This window comes from Carya illinoinensis, chromosome 1, assembly GCF_018687715.1.
Source record: "Carya illinoinensis cultivar Pawnee chromosome 1, C.illinoinensisPawnee_v1, whole genome shotgun sequence".
Taxonomy (NCBI): domain Eukaryota; kingdom Viridiplantae; phylum Streptophyta; class Magnoliopsida; order Fagales; family Juglandaceae; genus Carya; species Carya illinoinensis.
This window is the reverse complement of record NC_056752.1, coordinates 45,602,969-45,622,852: the sequence shown is the minus strand read 5'-3', so window position 1 is coordinate 45,622,852 and position 19,884 is coordinate 45,602,969.

Here is a 19,884-nt window from a genome sequence, read left to right as displayed (position 1 = left end):
GGTACATGAGCAAATCACTATGAATAAGAACAAATAATGATGCATCAGCTTGAGAGGCCTTAAAACCATAGGAAAGTAACCATGAACTCAACTGGGCAAACCATGCCCTAGGAGCCTGCTTGAGGCCGTAAATCTAGCAATTTACACACATCGTTGGGATGCAAAGGATCTATAAATCCTTGGGGTTGTTGCATGAATACCTGATCATTGAGGGTTCCATGAAGGAACGCGTTCTAAATATCAATCTGATGCAAAGGCCACCCACGTGTAATTGCAACGGACAAAATTAGGCGAATGGTAAGAGCCTTGACTACTAGACTGAAAGTCTCATGGAAGTCTGTCCCAGGTTGTTGGTGATAGCCTTTGGCGACAATTATGGCTTTCCTTTTCTTAATGGAGTCATCTACAAGAAGCTTGGTATGGTAGACCCATCTGCAACCAAGGATATTAGCAATGGGGTTAGACGGTACCAAGGTCCAGGTGCAATTTTGAAGGAGAGCATTGAACTCCTGCTACATGACATTATGCCATTCCAAGTGTTTTGAGCCCACAACATAACTGGTGGGGTTTTTGGGGGGTTGTATAGTGGTAGTGAGACAAGCTCGGAAGGGTATGGAACGGTACCATCCATACGAACACGAGGACGAGAGGACTGAGTATGATCAAGGGATAATGGGGGAACGGGGTGGAGTGAGGATGGGACGAGATGACTGAGTGAGATTAGGGTTTTGATTTGGGGAATACGATGAAATAGGATTGGGAGTTGAATTTCGGGAGGGGAAGATGATATTAGATGAAGTAAGGTGTTGTGGACCTGGGAAAGAATAGATTGAGTGAAGAGTGGTAAATGGGCCTAAGGAAAGTGATGTATAGATGAGTTAGATGGACTGGGTAGTGAAGATGTTGGAGTGGCCATGAGTTAGAGTAAGGGAAATTATCTTCATGAAAAATAACGTCCCTAGATATGTAGAGGCATTGAGTGGTGAGGTCCAAATAGTGATATCCCTTGTGTATAGAACTGTAACCAAGAAAAATGTATGGGGCAGATCAAAAATTTATTTTATGTTTATTGTATGGTCGCAGATTAGAAAAACACTTACAACCAAACACTTTTAAGAAATGATAATTACGATGACGATGATAAATTTGAAAAAATGATAATTTATTTTGGAGACTTGGAGATGGTAAGAGATTAATTAGATAAACAGTTGTATCAAAAGCCTCAGCCCAAAAATGAGGTGGAAGAGAGGCATGGGTCATGACGGCATGCCCAGTATCTACAATATATCTATGTTTCCTTTCCACAAACCTATTTTATTGATGGGTATGTGGACAAGAAAACCGATGATGAATACCTAGCTTTTGACATATGGGTGTGAGGGATTTAAATTCTCCACCCCCATCGGTTTGTAACGTAACAAGTTTTGTATTGAAAAGACGTTCCACATAAGGCAAAAAATTGGGAAAGACTTGAAGTACATCCGATTTTAATTTTAAAGGCCAATAGAACCATATGAATTGATCAACAAAAGATACATAGTACTTGTAACCTAGTCTAGGAAAAAAAAGAGCTGGGCCCCAAACAACTGCACGCACAAGTTCTAAAGGCCTGGTAGAAGAGGCTCATGTTGATAAAAACATGAGTTAATGGCTTTTTGCAAGTTGGCAGTCGGCACAATTTTATTTAGAAGTATCAGGGAGAATCTTCAAATAGTTAGTGCACAGGATGTTGGAGATGACAGAGTTATGAGGATGGCCTGGCTGATAGTGCCACTGAGTTGTGGTGGTTCATTCGCCTAGATTAGTTGAAGGAGAAGAATTGGAAGAGGATGACACCATGGAAAGAGAAGGGAACACATAAAGGCCATCATAGATTAGACTTGTGAGGAGGGGCTTGTCAAGATGTCCTTCACAGAAAAAAAATTGGCATGAAACTCAAAATAACATTAATTCTATTGACAAAATTTAGAGACAAAGACCAAATATTTTGTGATACTTGGAACATGAAGCAAATGTCGAAGGAAGAAAGAAGAGGAAGATGAAGGAGAAGATAGAGAGGAGTCACCAGTGTTTTGAATGGAGAGTCCCGAGCCATCACTAACACGAATTTGATCATTACCACTGTATGGCTCAAAGGAGAGGTAGAGATTTTCAACATCATGTGTGATGTGGTGGGTTGCAATAGAATTTGGATACCATGTGTGGTATAAGAAGTTTTTAGGTTGTGGATTTGTGTAGTTTACTGAGAAGGAAGGGGGAGCAGCATATTGGTAGCTGTGATCAAAGCGATGCCGACATTGTAATGTGACATGGCTAGCTTTTTGGCAAACTTGGCATGTTGGTTGCTGATTGGAAGAGACATTCGATTGTGAAGAGGACTGATTGTAAGAGGAACGACCACCTTGATTGGGATAAACTACTCTACCTGTACCATTGCAACCATTTTGACCCCCTCTATAGGGGCTAAGTCCATGACCACTAGTATTAGTGAAGTTGATCGAGGGCTCCATGGAGGTAGTAGTTCTTGCAGTGTGAGATAACCTGTCCTCATGAATAAGCAACAACTGATACAGTTCATTAGAAGAAATGGGCTCAGCTTGTGTAGTGATAAAAGTAACAAATGATTCATAAGTTGAACCAAGCCCCGTGAGGAGATAAGTGACAAATTCTTGATCAGGTAAAGGGCTACCCGTGGTGGTAAGAATATCAGTAAGGGAACACACTTTACCAAAATAATCGGTGATATTTTGTTCTCCCCGATTAAGATTAGCCAATTGAAACCTTACCTGAAATTGTTTTGCCTGAGAGTGTGATGCAAACATATATGCTAGAGAAAGTCATAACGCACGAGTTGTGACTGATGAGAGTACATGACCAATTATTGATTCTAAGAGAGAGGAGAAGAGTATGCTAAGAACCAGTTGGTCATTGCGTTTCTAGGAGGCAAAAGCAGGATTGATTTTGAGGGGTAGTAGAAGGAGATTGAGCAGGTAGAGTTTCAGAGGGAGGAACCAAGCTACCATCAACGTATTGGTAGAGGTCCTGCCCTCGCAGATAGGCAGTGATTTGCACTTTCCATAGAAGATAATTTTTGGTATTTAACTTTGTTGTGACAATATGGAAGAAGGAAGACATAATGGAAGGACTGGGAGAGGAAAAAGGAGAAGCCAATGCCATGGATCAGAGATTGTGAGTCGAATGCTTTGATATCATATCAGAGTCACATATTTTACTGAATTTCATAATATATTGTATTGCCTTTCAAGTGTTATTTATACACAGTTTTGTACAAGATTCTAGAAGAATAAACAATTGTTATACAACTTGAGAGAATGACTTAACAAAATATCCTGCGGTTTCTTAAGGTTCTTCTGCAATGGCCTTGATGTGTCAATGTTCTCTATGTTAATATGAACATGTGCTATATAACAAAAAATAAAAGTGCTAATTAATTTTGTCAAGCGCAGACCATGATACGGACGATCAGAGACCGAGGGTTTTTATTCCCATATATCCATTGGTCAGTGTCCTTTTTAATTGGCTCGATTAAGCTGGTATTTATTTGCTAATTTTCGGCAGTAATCATGCATCTTTTTTCAGGGTGAAAGGGAGATCATGATCAAGCACTCGCGTTGATAAATTTTTCTTTTGACTTGTTAAGTAATATATATGCAATATTCAATATTGACTTGAGAATCCAATATCCAATATCCAACATGCATTATCCAATAATACTGCACCACGTTAACCATGTACGCAGCGCAGGAGCAACCATGATGCTGCATGCAGTTAGTTACCGAGTATATTGTTTTGAAGGCATGCTTGATGCTTTTACCATAGATCATCATGTCTAATTCATTTGTGCTGATAGTCAGAAGGAAGACAGTACCGTTGTTATATATGATCAATACTGCTTGCAAGCTGTCATGACCAGGCCTTGGGAGTTGATCAGTATAACTACTTTTCATGAAATTGAGTTGATCGGTACTGGAGATTTATTTAAAGAAGTGTTATACACTATCTTTTTCGTAATTATCTTTTTATCATCATCTTCTAATGTGACGATATACATATAATTAAAAATTATTTATTACATCCAATTCTTATCATCCAATTATGGAGTTTCCACGTTCTCACCTGCTCTCCTTACAAGTTACAATTAATTACTTAAATAAAAAATCAACCCCTTTTAAAAAATGTAAACATATATAATAAAATAATAGGGATAGAGTTCGAATCCAAGACTTTTACTTTCATATTAGATTAAATAATTAATTTTTAAACAAATTTAAACTAATTAAAATATATAAATTTAATTATTTAAATTATGTCTTTCATACATACACACACATATATACTAGGTCAGACCATGTGCAAAGTATTTTTGTCTAATTGGGTTAAACAGATTTTTTTCAAAAATAATATAGTTAAAAAAAAAAAACTTGATTCATGAATAATTTAATGCATAGAAACAAAAAAGTAAACTTTAGCAAATATTATAATAGGTCGGTAAGTATAATAATTACATATTTAGATACATTAGAAAACAAAATTATTAGTTTAAAATTAAAGTCAAGATACATTATAATAACATAGATAAATAAAAATAGTATCATTGCCACCACAATAAATACTACCACCACTAAGAGTGTAAAAAAAGAAACGGGTAAACGAGTAAACCGGACCGGACCAGACCAAACTGGTGGGATCAGTCTGGTCCCGAGTTTGGTTCGGTCCGATACTAGTTTTATTTTTCTTAAAACCGGTCAAAATTGGCCGGTTCCGATTTTCCTTTTTCTAAAACTGGACCGGACCGGTTTATATATATTTTAATTTTTTATATTGTATATAATATTTATATATAATATATAACTATATATAAAATAGTTTTGTATTATATAATAAATTACTAATTAATATAATATTAAAATTTAAAATCTTATATCATTTTATTTATTATATTAATATTTATGCTAATATTATATAGTCCATCTTAATAGTTATACTAATACTATATCACTATATATTATAATATACTATAATATATTATCATTATAGTATTATACACTATAATATACTATATAATATATAATATAGTACATTAAAATCAGATCGAACTGGATTGAAAATTGGTAAAACCAGAGTACCGGTTTAAGAGGGTAACCGGTGCGTAATCGATTGTGAAAAATGTAAAACCAGTACATATTGATTCGTTTCTAAATTTTGTCCAAAACCAGATCGAACCAGACCAGTTACACCCCTAGCCACCACACTCAAAGAAAGCATAAGAGTTAAGATTTTTTTGGGATGTTGGACGATATATCCAAATAATGTATTTTGATATAATTTTTTTAATCTCGACACATGTGAACAGATCTTGTTTAGATCTGAGTATTTTTCTTTTTGGTTTTTTTTTTTAATAGATCTGAACATTTACATTTAGATTAAAATCTTAGTGTTTTAGAGAAACATGTGAGATGGTTGGTTTGAGGGGTAGGGAAAGAGGCATACATTGGATAGTAGGAGAGAGGTTCGTGATGAGAAGAGAGAGAGAATTGGGAATCAGAGAGAGATGTAGAAAAATATAATTGTATCCCTACAATAAGAAAATTACGGACTTAACGGAAAAAAAAAACTAACGAAAAAATAAAAAAAGTTACTGTAGCAGTTAGATAGCCATTTATTATAATAGAATAGATATAAGTCAAAAATACCCGTCGATTACCCATTGGTTTTATAATAAGTTACAAAATATATACATGATGACGTCATTTATATATATTGGCAGCTTTTAAAATTCTTGAATTGTTATAAACTTATTTGTATGACCACACATAGCCATTAATTAAGACCATTGAGCCATTAATTAAGATCAATCTTTAGCCATCAATTAAGACTTAAGCTATACCTATCCCTTTGTACTCCTATATATAGTGGTATCATTCATTTATATATGATTAAGTTTTGCATTTGAATAGGGGTGTAAATTTTAACCGGTAAACCGGAAAACCGGCCCGGACCGGACCGGTTTCATAAAATAGAAAACCGGCCGGAACCGGTCCGGTTTCGGTTCCGGTCATTTCTAGACCGGACCGGTACTATTTAATATATTTGTATTTATTTATTTATTTAATGTTATAAATTATATATTTTATATTATATATAATTTTTATATATAATATATAATAATATAAATTATAATTATATATAAGATAATGTTATTATAATTTATAAAATAAAAGTTTAATCTTAAACATGAAAATTTAATTGATTATATGCTTTAAATATATAATATTATAAATATATATTATTTATTAATAACATTTTATCATAAATTCATAAGAAGTAAGAATGGAGAAAGAAAGAAAATCACTCAAATATTATTATTATATTTTGACGGCCTAATACACTTAAAACTCTTTATTATTTTTTTGATAAATACATAAGACATTAGTAGATAAATATTAATTGATTGCAGAAAATAAATAATGAAAATATAAACAAATAAATAATAAACAAATAAATAAATAGCAAGAATTAAACGTGAGCAGATATTTTGGGCGTCTCAGACTGCCAATGCATGAAATGCAGTACTTAAATATAAATATGATTGCAGAAAATAAATAATGAAAATATAAGCAAGTACTGAATATAAACAAGTTTATTAAAATAAACAAGTTTAAACAAGATTACAGAAGAATATCTGGAGAGGTTAGGGATGAAGAAGAAGAGAAGGAAGGTGAGGGAGAGGAGAGGCTCTGGGCGTAGTACCTAGAGTCGAGGGAGAAGCTCTAAAAGAAGTTGTGCCTAATGCTGAAGCCAGGCATTCCTTTTATAGAGCAAGGAAGCACTGTATACAATCATTAAAGTAGAGATACAGTGAAAGTAGAATAGTAAATGGTACTGTACACAATCATGAGTAGAGGTACAGTAAATATGTCGCCCGTGATTGAACAGTGTATTCAATCCCGTGAATCAAGGTAGCTGGCTGTCAGCTGGATAATAATGGATCAGTCATCAGATAGTCTTGGAGTGTCTTCTGAATCATGTCCAAATGTGTTACTGTAGGAGGCTTCAGAGGAGGCTTCTGATTCTGGGTCAGAGCTGTCTTCCTTCAGCGATTGTTGGAGTAGGTGAATTAAATCCTTCTTTGTTAGTCCTGTAGAAATATTCTTTTTCTTGGACTTGGAGGATTGAACAAACTTCTGAGAAGAGGAAATAGTTGCTTTCTTCTTTGAAGTGGTCGAACTGGTAGGTGCCTGGATTAATGGATATTCAGGCGCTGATCGGTCAATAGCAGGGAAATCTTCAGAGTTTTTCAGATTAAGGGTGGTCTGACCAAACTCTTTAGAAATAGTATTGATCATGTTTGCCATGTGAGGAAATCTGTCCCACCATTTACCAAAGGCAAACCTGTGTAGAATATCACCATTTTTCTCGTAGGACCATTTTAGGATCCATGGAGGTTTGAATCTTTTACTGAAATGAATGTAGTATGGAAATTTAGACTCATATGCATCCAACTTTGAAGAGATTGCTTGAATAAAGGATTTGTAGGCCCGTTGGAGTTCCTCTGGGAAAATGTCGGGAATGAGTCCAAATTGGTGCCACCATTTATTGAACCACAGTGGAATTTTTCCTCTGAAATTCTTATCAAAGTTGAAAAACCACGAATGTGACATATCTGGTGTCTGGAAAAGCATGAACCTGAACCAGGCATCAATGTAGTCATAATAATTGTAAGTAATTTCTGAATCACGGAGTTTCTTGGAAGTAGAGGGGTGTGTACCCCAATCTTCTTCAGTAATGAATCTGAGAATGTAAGCACTATGATAAATCAGTTTGGAATCATCTGTTTTATCATAAATGGGTTTAATGGTTAAGGAATCAGTGTGGATCAGAATACTGGAATAAAACTGGAGATTTTTGGCTGGATTTTCCGGGATCCAATGGAAATTGGGGGGAAAATAGCGGGTAGCTATCTTATAGGGATCTGTGTCTATGGATCGATTGGATTCAATGTAGAATAGGTTCCAAGAATACATTTTTTTTTTATGTATTGGGTTTTTGAAGCAGGGAGGAATAATTGAGTAGGCCTTGCTGTTGCTGAAGCAATAGGTTTGGCATATGGATCATATGGAGTTGAAACAGTTGAAGCAAAAGAAGCAGGTTGATATATACTACCCAAGGTAGTAAATCGGTTGGCAATTTCCACAGGAGGTGCCGGTTTGGTTGAAATAGGTGGTGGTGGGGCGGGGACAATTTGTTTTCCTTTATCTCGTTTTTTGCTCATGGTTGCTGCAAGAATTCACGAGTAAGGAAATCAGGAATAGAATTATCAGAACCTTTAATATACTCAATATCAAAGTCAAAAACACTTAAAATAGCTTGCCATCTGGCGAAAATATGTTTAGATGCAATGTTTTGAACATCCTGTTCTAATACATATTTAGCACTCATGCAGTCAATGCGTAGAAGAAATTTTTTGTTTAATAAATCACTTTGAAATTTTGATATGCATAATACTATAGCAAGTATTTCTTTTTTAATAGTGCTATAATTATGCTGTGCAGGGTTCCAGACTCCAGAATGGAAACGAACAATCTGTTCAGAAGAATCTGGTGAAACTTTTTGTTTCAGAATGCCACCATAACCAATGTCTGAGGCATCTGTTTCTACTATTTTGAATGAATCAGGAGTAGGAATACCAAGGCATGGAAGAGTCTTGACATATGCCTTGATTTGTTTAATGAGATTGGTATGAACATCTGTCCAAACAGGAGGATTAGTATGCAAACGATCAAACAATGGTTTACATTGTTTTCTCATGTTTTGATAGAATTCAGCGACATAATTGAGAGAACCAAGGAATCTTTGTAACTGATTTTTATCAATGATGATATCAGGAAATTTGTCAGCAAATTCTATAGCCCGATTGAAGGGTCTAATTTTGCTTTCTGAAATATCATAACCAAGGAAACGAATCTTGGTTTAAAACAAATTAATTTTCTTTGCAGAAACAACAAGACCATTTAATCTGATGATATCAAGAAACGATTGCAAATGTTTCCAATGTTCATCAATGGATTTGGAGAATATGAGAACATCATCAATGTAAACAATGGTAAAATGGGTGAAGGCATTGAAAATGTCATTCATGATATTTTGGAATTTACTAGGGGCATTTTTTAGACCAAAGGGCATCACGTTCCACTCGTAGTGACCAAGGGGAGTAGTGAAGGCGGTTTTGTATCTATCTGACTCACAGATCTGAATTTGCCAAAATCCTGACTTAAGGTCAAATTTGGAGAAAACTACTGCATCACTCAATCTCTGAATTAAGTCATTTTTATTGGGGATGAGATACCTGATCCACTCTAAGACTTTGTTCAGAGGCTTGTAATTAATGACCAAACGAGGAGTACCTCTCTCTATTTCTGCATTTTTCTGGACATAGAAAGCAGCACATGACCAAGGAGATTTACTAGGTCTAATAATGTTTTTAGCAAGCAAATCTTTGATTTCTTGTTTAAAGAATTCTAAAGTTTCACTATTCATCTGAATAGGGCGAGCTTTAGTGGGAATGTTTTTCTCAGAGAAATCCTTAACATAAGGAAGGGAAACAACATGTTTTTTCCTATGCCAAAAAGCATTGGGAAGATCAGAACAAACATCAGAGATTAATCTCTGATTAAAATCAGCAATTTTTGATTGAAGCAGAGGATTAGACAAATGTTCAGAGATCTTTTTATATTTGATTTCCTGTTGAAGGGAATTCAAATGTTGGTTTTTTGCTAAAAGCAAGGATTTTAAGCTCTTATCAGTGTCGATTTCGACTTTTGAAGCAAAGGTAAATTTCACTTTCTGTCCAAAAGGATCAGTAGTGATTCCATCTTTGTCAGAAATAAAAGGATATAAAATAGAGATAAAAGGAATTCCTAATATGACTTTATCAGACATATTTCGGACAAGAACAGAAGGGATTTTAAAGCAAACATTATCTTGGCAAACATGAGCATTGCTTAGCTCATAATTGATCTTCATTCTAGAGCCGTTTGCCGCTGATAGCTTTTTAGTAGATTTTTCATAATATCTACTGGGAACTAATCCTTCTTGGATACAATTCATATCCGATCCGGAATCAATCATAGCAATAACAGAGAATTTGAAATCATGAGCAATGACAATGTTAACTCGTGAAAACCATTTAGGTGGAATGGAATGGCGAATTAAAGCAATCTGATTTTCTGAAGATTTCTCTTCATTTTTCTCAGAACTAGAAGGTTGCTCATCGTCAGAAGGGATGTTATGATCAAACTGTTTATCAATTTTAATACATAAAAGCTCTTGCTGTAAAGCAGAGTTTGAATCTTTGAGTTTATTGACCTCAGTCTTGAGTTCAATAATCTCTTTTTTGACTAGATTTACTTCATTTTGTAAATCTTGGGTGGAAACTTCTTTAGGTTTTTTCTTTTGAAACCTTTCTAAAGTTTCTTGAAAATTAATCCTTTGTTTAGGAGGCTCTGACTCAGGATGAGTCAGTGTCTTTTTGAGCTTAAGAAGGTATTCTTGTTTAAGCTCTGGATCCTGAATTTGTGAAATCATAGTTAATAAAAGATTTTCTTGTTCTTCACCTTTGGATAAAACATTAATTGTTTTTCCTGTAGGTTTGCAACAAGAGTCAGTGCAGTTACAACCAAGCTTGATAATGGGAGAATCAGAAGATCCAGTTTCTAAGTGATATTCTGAATCACTAGAACTGAATTCACTCATGTCAGAGGAAGAAGCTTTCATTTCCATGAGTTGGAATAACTCTTTTTGATCAATGACACTAATATTCAACGCATTAAGCTTATTTTTGAACTTGTTAGGTTTCTGGGTACATTTATCAGCAAAATGTCCCTTCTTCCCACAATTAAAACATTTTCCTTTTGAAGCATTTTGGAAATTCTTCTTTTTAGGAAAGGATTTCTTGTTAGGAGATTTTTTGTAAAAATCATCACGGGGTTTTCTCTTGTAACTACCACGAGGTTTGGAAAACTGTTTAAACTGTTTGGGTTTTCGTCTAGAAGGAGCAATAGGAGGAAGGCCATATTGTTCACAAAATGTTCCCATTTCGTATTTGGCTTTCTTACTATTTTTCAATTGTTGACGAAGCATACGTTGATCATTACACATACTAATATCAAATTTCTTAATTACACTAAAAATATCACCATAAGTGAGATTATCGTAATTAAGAAATCCTGAAATATCAGTAAGTTCATCCTTGACTTTAAGAGCAAAAAGATGGGGTAAACCATCGATGAATTTTTCCTTCCAGTAAGGCTTCTGACTGTCTTTCGAAGCATTACTCTGGAGGTAAAAACATCTTGATACCATCTGTAGTCAGACATCTGACGGCATCGCAGATTATTTAAATAATCAGAAACATGATTTGTAATATTCGAAGGAGTACCAATAAAATGCTTAATAATAGTATAGATTAAAGTATTAACACCATCAAAAGGAGTAGAGTTAATAGCAGGATCAAAAACAGGAAGTCCATTGTCATCTTTTTTGACGGCATGTTGGATTGCTTCTCTGGTCTCCAGAAAAAGGTGTTTATCCCACCAGTTACGGATCATTCCAGTAAAACCAGTGGTTAAGATAACAACAATATCAGGTTCTCTAATATTATTATTAATGTAAGCATTTGCAACTAAAGACATTTTACTCATGGTATTTAGTATTTCCTGTTCAGACATTCCATCAATATTCCATTCGTAAGTTTTATCAGCTGAATAAGAGGATTGGGATTGGAAGATCTTTTCTTCGAATTGTAAATCAGGGGGGTAGGTTTTGAATACCAATTTCTTGTAAAGCTCATTGGATTGGGTTTAGATTCAAGACCAGCAAGTTGGAAATTCTTTTCGAGTAAATCAATGTTTCGTACAGTTGAAGAATCACTTTCGGATGAGGCTTCATCTGTAGTTTGAATAAAACCATCTTCTTCCTCTTTGTTGGTCAAAGCATTTGAGGATTTTTCTGGTTTACTAGAGGAGGATTTTTCAGTCTTAATTTTTTGAAGCATTTGATTAATTTGATCAAGGGTTCGGGCTTGTTTGGTTTTGGGATAAAAAATTGGCCTTTTTTCTGGTAAAATAAGCAAAGAATTTTCAATAGACTGAGAAACAGGTTTTGAAGATTGGATAGAAATTGGATTTTCTATCTTTTCTTCGATTCTATCCAGTTGTTGTCCTATGGTTTGGAGATAAGTATTAGAAAAATTATTCTGTTGGATAATTTTCTTAGTTTCAGACAAAACTGTGTTAGTTTCACGATCATTGGACTCAGCATTAGGTGCTTTAAAAGGTGAAGCAGTTAAATCAACACCTAAATGGGAAATAATAATTGCCTCTGAAGGAGGGTGACTGGACTTAACAGTAGTCCTTCCTTCTTCCTTGACGAAATCAGTTTGTAAAACATTCAAACTATTTTTAGAAACATAGTAATTTTCAAGGAAATCAAAGAAGAGAATATGTTTTTGTTTGGTATTCATCTCTTCTTTCCATTTGCGTTTAACACGTGATTTTTCAAGATCAGAAAAAGTCGCATGATAAGTTTTTCTCTTATCACGGTTTTCTTTTGAATTGTAATCTTTGAACAAAGAAATTAGATCTATTTCAAAATAATTTCTGTTAATGACATTAAACTGACTAGGTAAAGGAGCAATGGAAGCAGCCATATCTGAAGCTGTAGGAGACAATGTTGAAGCATCTTCATCATCCTTATTAGCTTCTTCCTTTATGGACTTGCCTTTAGATGTTTCAACATCTTTGGCTGAATAAAAGGCAGAGGTAATTTGAGAGGACGTAGAGAGCCCTTTCATTTTTAAATCAGAATTATTTAAAACAGGTTGAGCAGCTTTTGCAGAATCCGTAAGAAAGATATTGAGATTTTGATCTCTCCTTCCACAGTCTTCTGCTGCAGGATTAAAAGAAGATCTAGATCCAGCAAAAGAGTTTCTTCTGAAACTTGTCGCCGGAGTATGTTCAAAGCTAATTTTGACAGTACCATCTAAATATTGTTGAATATAATCAATATGAGGTTTGACAGTTAAGATGGGAGCAGGTGGAACTTCTTGGTTTAGGATCCATTCATTAGGAAGAGAAATATCTTTCCAATGAATCATTGTTGGAACCTTTACGTTAGCATCAGGGGTAGAACTTTGGATTAACAAAGTTTTTCCTCCTGTAGATTTTAGAACAGTTTTGGGATTTAAAGTTGATTTTAAAACCCTGTAATAAATTCTGTAAATAACAGCAAGGGGTTTGCTTCCTTTGACCATATCATAACCAGAGGTAGCAATGTTTAAAGTTAAAGCTTTTAGAATATTTGGATCATTCAAAGCAAGTGGTAAGTCAGGAAAGCAATCAAAGTAAACAGGACCATTGAACAAAGAAGATTGAATCATACCAAGAATGCTAGTTTCAAACTGATTATGTCTAGCATCTCTTAAGCATAAAAGAATAGAAGCATTAATTCCTAATCTTGTTAAAGGTTTAACAGCGATCTGGACAGATCCAATATGAAGAAACTTATAACCTTTTGACAAGAATTCCTGTATGGATTTCTTAGTGAAAAGATGATATTTTTCTTGAACATTGGAGACTTCACAAGTTTGTTCAACAATTTTAACTTTGAATTCTGAATTAAAACTAAGATTAGACTTAAACCAACTTGTTTGGTAAATAGAACTGGGTTGAATATGTGGAATCGTCCATTGATTCCAGTTAACAGAAGAATCAGTTTCTTCAACTGAGAAATCTTCCTCATTCATGATATCAGGAGGTTCAATCCTGGAACTGGAACTAATAGTTGAATTAGATCTATGCATTTTACTTATTTTGTTCTTAAACAAAACAGTGCCTCACACCTCAGAAGTCTCAGGTACTCTCAAAACTAATCTCACCCTGGCATCCAGATGCCCTACGCTCACCTAGCAACGGGTCTTACAGGACAGTAGGTCTCTTGACAGGTCTGGGAATAACTAGACAGAGTAGGAGCTCGGTCTTTGGTTTGTAGAACAACAAAATAGGTGAAATGGTAAGAAGTAATTACGAACTATCAATTACCAGGAGCCATACTAAAGATATACTAATAGCATAATTTTTTTACATAGCATATTTTTTTTTTTGCATAGCAGTTTTTTTTTTTATAGCAGAATTTTTTGACATAGCAGTTTTTTTTTTAAACATATCTTTTACGATAAATATATATTTTATTAAAACTGGAAAACTGGACTGGAAACTAGTAAAACCGGAGTATCGGTTTTGGAGGGTAACCCGTGCGTAATTGGTTTAAAAAAATGTAAAACAGGTACCTATCGGTTCGGTTCTAGATTTTGTCCAAAACCAGACCAAACCGGACCGGTTACACCCCTACATTTGAATAACAACTCTTTCTCTTGCAATATCCTCTTTCTATTGCACTATCAGTTTTCTTTTAATTTTATAACACGTTATCAGCATGAAGGTTCTGACGATTTTAAAGGTAGTAGTCTTCTACTTCAAGTAAGTTTTTTAATATATTTTTGTAGTTTCTAAAATGAATATAAAATGTTACATTACTTATTATTACTTGATGAAAACTCCATGTTTATTCTCTTGATTTTGTGAATGTATTTCTTATTTATAATATAAACATACTTATATTCCTGATTTATATATGTAGAAAATGTCAAATCTTACAAAATTGAAATTCGTTGCTTTTGATATTTCTGGAAAAAATTATTTATCTTAGATCCTTGATGTTGAGATCTATCTGGATGCGATGAACCTGTGAGATACAATTAAAGAAGGAAATCAAGGGTCCCGGCAGGACCTCGCTAAGGCAATGATTTTCCTTCGGCACCATCTTCATGAAGAATTAAAAACTGAGGATCTCACGGTGAAAGATCCACTTATTTTGTAGAATGATTTAAGGGAGAGATATGAGCACCACAAAACTGTAATCCTCCCAAAAGTTCGTCATGATTGGATGCACCTGAAGTTGCAAGACTTCAAGAGTGTTAGTGAGTATAACTTTGCACTCTTTAAAATTAGCTCACTATTGAAATTATGTGGTGAAAAGGTCACTGATGATGACTTGTTATAGAAGACATATATTACTTTTCATGCATCGAATGTGCTCCTGCAGCAGCAGTATCGAGAGCAAAAGTTTAAAAAATATTCTGAACCTATATCTTGTCTTCTATTAGCTGAGCAAAATAATGAACTTTTGTTAAGAAATCATCAGTCACGTCCTACTGGTTCTATATCATTCCCTGAAGGGAATGGTACTAGATTTACGCAATTGCCAGAAGCGAATGGTGCATCTTTTTAAAGAAACTGAAGGCGTGAACGTGGTTATAGAAGTGGAGGTTCTAAAAATAACCGCACGAAAAAGGATAATAATAGATATACACTATACCACCAGAAGTGGTTCAACTCAGAGAATGGTAAAAGTTTTCAAAATAAATTTTTAAAGAAAGATGAAAATAGATGCCATAGATGTGGTATGACTAGACATTGGTCTCGTACCTGTCGTATAGCTAAACACTTGGTTGACTTATACCAAACTTTTATAAAAGAAAAAATTTAAAACAAATTTTGCTGAACCATCAGATGCTTTAGTTTCTATAGATGGAGAATATATTACAAGTCTTGATGTTTCTGATTTCTTTGAGGATTCTAGTGGTAGAGTTGATCATTTGATTGGTGATGGAAGTGTACATTTTTAATTAATGTATTTCCTTTATCTTATTATAAATTTTCTTTTATATTTTGCAATGTTTTGTAGTAATGAAAGTTTTATATATTTTGTAAAATCATGAGTCTTACTGATGAACTTTCTATCTCTGTGATAAATAATAGAGATATATGTCTAACTGATAGTGCTACAACTCACATAATTCTTAAGGATAAAAAATATTTTCAAAATCTAACATTGTGTAAAGCCTACGTTCATACCATATCTGGTTCATCGAATCTAATTGAAGGTTCCGGAAGAGCTTATATTGTGTTGCCTAATGGTACCAAATTTTGTATTAATGATACTCTATTTTCTTCATGATCTAGAAGAAATTTATTGAGTTTTAAAGATATACGTCGTAATGGTTGCCATATTGAAACCACCAACAAAGACAATAAAGAGCATTTTCTCATTACTAAAATAATTTTGAGCCAGAAACTCGTATTAGAAAAACTGTCTGCTCTCTCATCTGGATTGTATTATATAAAAATGAGAATAATCAAATCACAAGTGGTAATGCACTAGAAGTGCATTGACCCCAAAGTATTTATGGCTTGGCATGATGGCCTTGGACATCCGGGATCAGTAATGATAAGACGAATGATTGATAATTTGTATGGGTATCGCCTAAAGAATCAGAAGATTATCTTACCCAATGAATATCCATGCTCTGCATGTTCTCATGGTAAATTAATTATCAAACCATCTATCTCAAATATTATTTTTGAATCTCCATCATTTTTACAAAGGATTCATGGAGATATATGTGGGCCTATTCAATCATCAAGTGAACTGTTCAGATACTTTATAGTTTTAATTGATGCATCAAGTCAATGGTCACATGTTTGTCTACTTTCCACTAGAAATATTGCATTTGCTAAACTTCTTGCCCAAATAATAAAACTACGAGCACAATTCCCTGACTATCCAATTAAAACTATTTGATTGGATAATGCAGATGAATTTATATCTCAAGTTTTTGATAACTATTGCATGTCGATAAGAATAGATGTTGAACATCCAGTTGCACACACACACACATTCAAAATGGTTTAGCTAAATCATTAATTAAAAGGTTTCAGCTAATTGCTAGACTTTTACTCATGAAATCAAAACTTCCTATTTTTGCCTGGGGATATACTATACTTCATGCAGCATCGTTGATTCGAGTTAGACCATCAACATATCACAAATATTCTCCATTACAACTTATATTTGGTCAACAACTAAATATTTCTCCTCTTCATATTTTTGGATGTACGGTATATATTTTAATTGCACCTCCACAACGTACAAAGATGGGCTCTCAACGTAAATTTGGGATATGTGTCGGGTTTGATTTTTCATCTGTTATTAGATAACTTGAGCCTCTTACAGGGGATATGTTTAAGACACATTTTTAGGATTGTCATTTTGACGAATCCATTTTTTCAACATTGGGTAATGAGAAATCGGTACCTGAAGCACGATAGAAAATTACTTGGAAAAGTAAAACCCTTTCCCAATTTGATCCTCGTACAAATGAATGTATGTGTTGGGTTTGATTTTCCATCTATTATTAGATACCTTGAGCCTCTTACAGGGAATATATTTAAGGCACGTTTTGAGGATTATCATTTTGACGAATCCATTTTTTCAACATTGGGTAATGAGAAGTCAGTGCCTGATACACAATAGGAAATTACTTGGAAAAATAAAACCATTTTCCAATTTGATCCTCGTACAAATGAATGTAAACTAGAGGTTCAAAAGATTATTCATTTGTAAAGTGTTGCAAATCAATTACCGGATGTATTTACTGATACTAAAGTGTGATAAAATCATATATTCTTACTGTTAATGTTCCAGCAAGGATTACAGTCTCTAAAGGACAAGTTGCCAAAACAGCAATAGGTGAGTCTAAGATACGCATGAAGCGTGGACGGCCTATTGGTGTTAAGGCCAAAATTCATCGGAAGAGAAAAATACAAAATGAATTTGATACTCTTGAAGAGTCCATACCCACAATATAGGCCATAAGAGTAATTGATGCTTCTGAAGAGACGAAATCTCATGAAAAAAAACCTCCTTAAGAGATATTTAATGAAATATCTTTCCTTGAAGAGGGACAGATATATGAAAATAACAAGATTTCGATACATTTCATGAATACTGGAGAAATTTTGAATAGAAATAAAACAGTTGTTGACAACATATTTTCATATAAAATGGCTCTCGACATTACCAGAAGTAATGAAGAAATTGAGCCAAGAACTATCAAAGAATGTCGACGTAGAAACGACTAACCAAAATGGAAATCAGCTATTGAAGCTGAATTAAACTAGCTAGCAAAGCGAGAGGTCTTTGGACCAATTGTACAAATACCAAAGGGTGTAATGCCTGTTGGATATAAATGGATATTTATACGTAAGCATAATGAGAGCAATAAAATTATACAATATAAAGCACGACTTGTTGTACAAGGTTTCCTGCAGAAACTGAGAATTGATTATGAGAAAACATACTCTCTTGTTATGAATGCAATCACATTTAGATTTTTGATTAGTTTGGTAGTTACAAAAAGATTGGATATGCTGTTGATGGATGTGGTCACTGCATATTTATATGGATCATTAAATCATGACATATATATATATATATATAAATCCCTGAAGGATATAAAATACTTGAAGCTTCTAATTTGAGTATTTTCAGAAATATGTATTCTATTAAATTTCAAAGATCTTTATATGGGTTAAAGCAATCCGGACGCATGTGGTATAAATGCCTTAGCGAATATCTATTGAAAGAAGGATTTGAGAATAATCCAATATGCTCATGTGTTTTTATTAAGAAATCAGACTCCGGATTTGTTATTATTATGATTTATGTTTATGGTATAAATTTTGTTAGAACTCCTGAAAATATCAGAAGAACTGCTACATATTTAAAGAATGGATTTGAAATAACGGACCTTGGTAAAACAAAATTTTATCTCGACCTGCAGTTCGAGCATTTGTAAAATGGAATTCTCATTCATCAATCAAATTATATAGAGAAAGTTTTGAAACACTTTTACATGGATAAAGCTTATCCCATGAGTACTCCAATGGTTGTTCGACCACTTAATGTGTAGAAAGATCCATTTCGTCCTTGTGGAGACGATAAAAAAATTCTTGGTCCTGAAATACCTTATCTCAGTGTAATTGGAGCCCTGATGTATCTTGCAAATTACACTCGGGCTGATATTGCATTTTCAGTTAATTAACTTGTAAGATATAGTTCCGCACCAATTCGAAAATATTGGAATAACATGTCCTTCGATATATCCGTGGTACGGTTGATATGAGATTATTTTATTAACATGGTTTAAGTTCACAATTAGTTGGATATGAAGATATAGGTTATCTTTCAGATCCACGTAGAGGTAGATCTCAAACTAGATATGTATTTAATTATGAAAATTCTGATATATCATGGAGATCTGTCAAGCAAACACTATCTGCTACCTCTTCAAATCACTCAGAGATCATTGCAATTCATGAGGCAAGTCGAGAATGTATTTGGGTAAGATCAGTGATTCAACATATTCAAAAAAAGTGTGGTCTTCCAGTTATTAATGATAGTCCAACAATTTTATATGAAAATAATGTTGCTTGTATTACTTAAATTAGAGGAGGATGTATCAAAAGTGATAGAACCAAACATATCTCACCTAAATTCTTTTATACCCATGAATTTCAGGAGAAAAGTGAAATTAATATCAAGCAGATACGGTCAAGTGATAATTTGGTAGATTTATTCACAAAAGTATTACCAACTGCAACATTTAAGAAGATTGTGTAGAACATTGGAATGCGGAGACTTGAATACCTATTATTATGCACTTTTCAGGGGGAGTAATATCTTGAAGACTTGTGCTGATTGTACTCTTTTTCCTTCGCTAAAATTTTATCCTACTGGATTTTCCTTTGCAAGGTTTTAATGAGGCAATCTTAAAGTACTTAGTGATATATATGAATATTGTACTCTTTTTTCTTCGCTATTGGTTTTTTCCCACTGCGTTTTTCCTTGGCAAGGTTTTAACGAGACATATTTTTTATGTATGATCATCCAAAGGGGGAATGTTAT